The sequence below is a fragment of the Odontomachus brunneus genome, unplaced genomic scaffold (assembly GCF_010583005.1).
Source record: "Odontomachus brunneus isolate Ranch 3 - 2012 unplaced genomic scaffold, Obru_v1 Obru_scaffold_031, whole genome shotgun sequence".
Taxonomy (NCBI): Eukaryota; Metazoa; Arthropoda; class Insecta; order Hymenoptera; family Formicidae; genus Odontomachus; species Odontomachus brunneus.
This window is the reverse complement of record NW_022639481.1, coordinates 1571432-1575036: the sequence shown is the minus strand read 5'-3', so window position 1 is coordinate 1575036 and position 3605 is coordinate 1571432.

The window sequence follows — 3605 nt, the reverse complement described above, 5'->3', positions numbered from 1 at the left end:
ATATATACCACCTCACTACCACCACCACTACCATCACCACCACCACCACCACCACCACCACTACCACCCTCGCCAGAGGTATCTCTCTCCTCGTCTGCTTCACTGTGCCAGCCGATACCTACTTCCTTGTCGACTTTATTGCATTGACGGTCGACGGTACCACCGAGCTCGCGAAGAAACGCCGTCGCCGCCGCCTTCCGCGTGTCTGCTTGCGCGCGTCTGCCTGTAGTTTCGTTCCTCGTCACGCTCTACGGCGCGACGCTACCTTGTACTCGCTTGTGTGCGTCCTCTCCCTCTGGCCACCCCTATCCCCGCCGTTTTCTCTTTCTATCGCTTCTTCTACACCCCGTATTTATATCTTCGTCCTTGTCGAGCCCTCCCACGACACCCTGATCTGCGCATCTCTTTCCCCGTACTACAACGGATACCCTCCCTTCTCTTATTCTACACCAGGGATGGCTGTAGCATGGTCCCCGCAAATCTTCGATACTTTCTTCGTGATGTAATGAAATAATTTGATCTGATTGTTGTGCCTTTAGGACAAATTATGTCGGAAAACCATAGCCTTTCAGAAGTTGCAATTTTGAACTCTTACAGCCTCTTTCTAAAAAAAAATAACTCTGAATTTATATCTTTCTACTTTTCAAGCATAATATTTGCACAGTTCCTTTTACTCTGATTAAAAATGATATTATCTTACGAATAATCTTGTTGATCATCACTGTTTTACACGCATTTATTCATACTGTCTATCCAGTTATATTTATCGCTCTTAAATCTTTTCTATCTCTTTCCAGAACTATCCACGCCTTTTCCCATCCTCCTATGCTTTCCATCCTCGTTACAACTTGTACCCCTTATCATCACCCTTCTCTCTTTCTCTCTCTCTCTCTCGTACTTTCTTCCTCTTTCATCCCCTACAACTCTGGACCAGGGTCGCATACATAGGGACGGCTCAACATATCCAGAATCCCCTCCCTTTTCAACATAACATATAGATAGTATCTTCTAAAATAAATTTATTTTTATGTTCAAGTTACTTAGACACTTTCCAAAGTAACATGAAAAGCAATATTATTTAAATTATGTGCGTGTATTGTTAACACATATAGAATTGTTTATGTTTAAATTAAAATATTAAAATTATATAAAAATAAATTAAGGAAAAAACGAAGATATCTGCCAGATATTCAAATCTAAGTGCTATCTTTCTGTAAAATGTTCGTATAATGTTTCTATATGTAGTGCATTTGCTGGATAGAATGCTTTTCTCATAAAGTTTCTGTTTGCATCGCTATTCCGAACTTCAACACTCGTCGTGCTTGAGCTCCCACCCTCTCTCTGTCTTTCTCACGCCTGGTGTCCATCGTGCACCCTCCCTGCCATTGACTCACGCATGGAACGCGCGCGTCCCTTCTTATATTGCTATCTTCGTTTGCACGGTTGTCATCTCACTCATGCAACGCAAGACGACGTGCGCATGCGTATATTCGCTACCCTTTGCGTAACCGACACCCTGGGGTGAGGCTCAACTACCTTGACACCTCGAGTCTACCCAACCCAATCAGTCCTGGTAGAGGACCAAATAATCGATTATAACTTTAAAACATGAAAAGTAATTGATTAATTATTTGTTTTTTCATAACTGTTTTATACCTGTTTGATTATTAGTAATGATATTTAATAGCACTAATAAATACACAGGACTTAATTACGTTATTTATATACCATATGATAAAAAACAGCTAGATAATCGATCAATCTTTCATTATATATTCATTATTTTAAAAAATGAGTAATTAATTAGCTTTCGCGTTGCTTTTCACTGCGCAACATATTTGGATTTTTATTTTTTGATAGCATAACTTAATGTCAGGTAATCTCTTTATTTTATTTTTCAATGATATATAAAAATGAATGTTTATCCGATCTGTTATTTGGATATATTTATATTTGGATATATTTATACGAAAAATAAAAATCTACTTTTTCTGTTGTTAAGTACTATTTGAAAATGAAAGGTTGTCTTGCCTTTGAGTCATACCACTTAAAAATAAGAGATCTGTCTGACTTGCTTTTGAGTCATACTACGATTTTGTTTTTTTTTTTTTTTATTGAAATAAAGGGTGTACAATAGAAGTGTACAGGTCTAAGAACTAGCCTATCCGACCTCTAGATATATAAAAGTAAAGTGTTTTCTCTAAGAATTTGTACACAACAATGAGATTATTTGCTTATCCAATCTCTAGATTATTTACTTACTTGCTACTACGATTTCGATTTTTCAATGAAGATAGTGGCGACTCTTAGCAGAGACTCTTAAACTAGTAAAACAAATGGATTATTTAGCCGAGTTTCAAACCCATTATTCGTAATACGGTATTTTGTGGTGCCACTAGATGACGCTGAACATTTGCTCTAGCTAAGAGAGCCGATTTTTCAATGATAATTAAACTTAGATTTCAACTTAAATTCTGTTTAATCAAAACAAACGCATTGTTAGAATAAAGTTTAAACTTAAATTGCCCCTAAAGACCGATTTTTCAATAGCAGTTTAAACTTAGATTCAAGTTTAAACTCTATTCTAACAATGCGTTTGTTTTGTTTAAACTGTGTTTAAGTTGAAATCTAAGTTTAAACTATCATTGAAAAACCGGCCCTAAATGATTTTGTTAAGGGAATGCTGAAGCTGAAAACTTTACCGACAGAATAATTACATTTTTCTGCAAAGTTTACGTTGTATGCAGTTTACGTTGATTATACAGAATTACAAATATTTAACGTAATGAAAATACGTGCAAAAATAAATAAGTGCGTTGTTTAATATGGCGAAGACAAAAAAGTTTTAAATATAAAATCTCAAGCTATCAATTAACATAATATTTACCTAATCCAAAAATTCCGCAATTTGTACATACCGAAAGTGTAAATGCTTCAAACAGAAAAATTTTGAAGAACATTACTGTACCTTCGCATCTGAATTCAGAAGCTAAAGAAAATCCGAAAAGTTTGCAGAAAGATTTCTACACATGCATGGTTAGATTTTTTACCGAATATGGTATAACAAAGCAACATATTTACGTAACATTTCTGTATGTACAAGAAATATAAAAGAGATAGCGTAATTGTGTTAGTGGTAATCATTTCTGCGTTATCAATATTATTTCGAGTACGCCATCGACTTCAGCATCTCCTTAAAGTAAATTCTAATTAGACATAAGACGTCATATATTTTTGTTTAAATAAAAAAAATTATATTTTTAAATAACGCAAAGAATTAGTTCAGAGAAAAAAAATAATTTTATAAGTTTTTCTCTCAGATAAATTTTTACATCATATAGTAAATCTTAGACATATTAAATATGGAATAACTTGCAATTATTGAGCTGAATAAAAGAAAATAATAAAAGAACGAAAAAATTATTAAATTAATATGTTCATGAAGATATAAAATATACTAATACAATATATGTGCAAATAAGGTGTGTTGCATATGCTGATGTAATTATATTTATTAAAATGCATTTGTCTCAAAAATATAAAAATGATACATGATTATGTTGTATATTATATAATTTTTTAAAACTTATTTTAATTCCTAATTA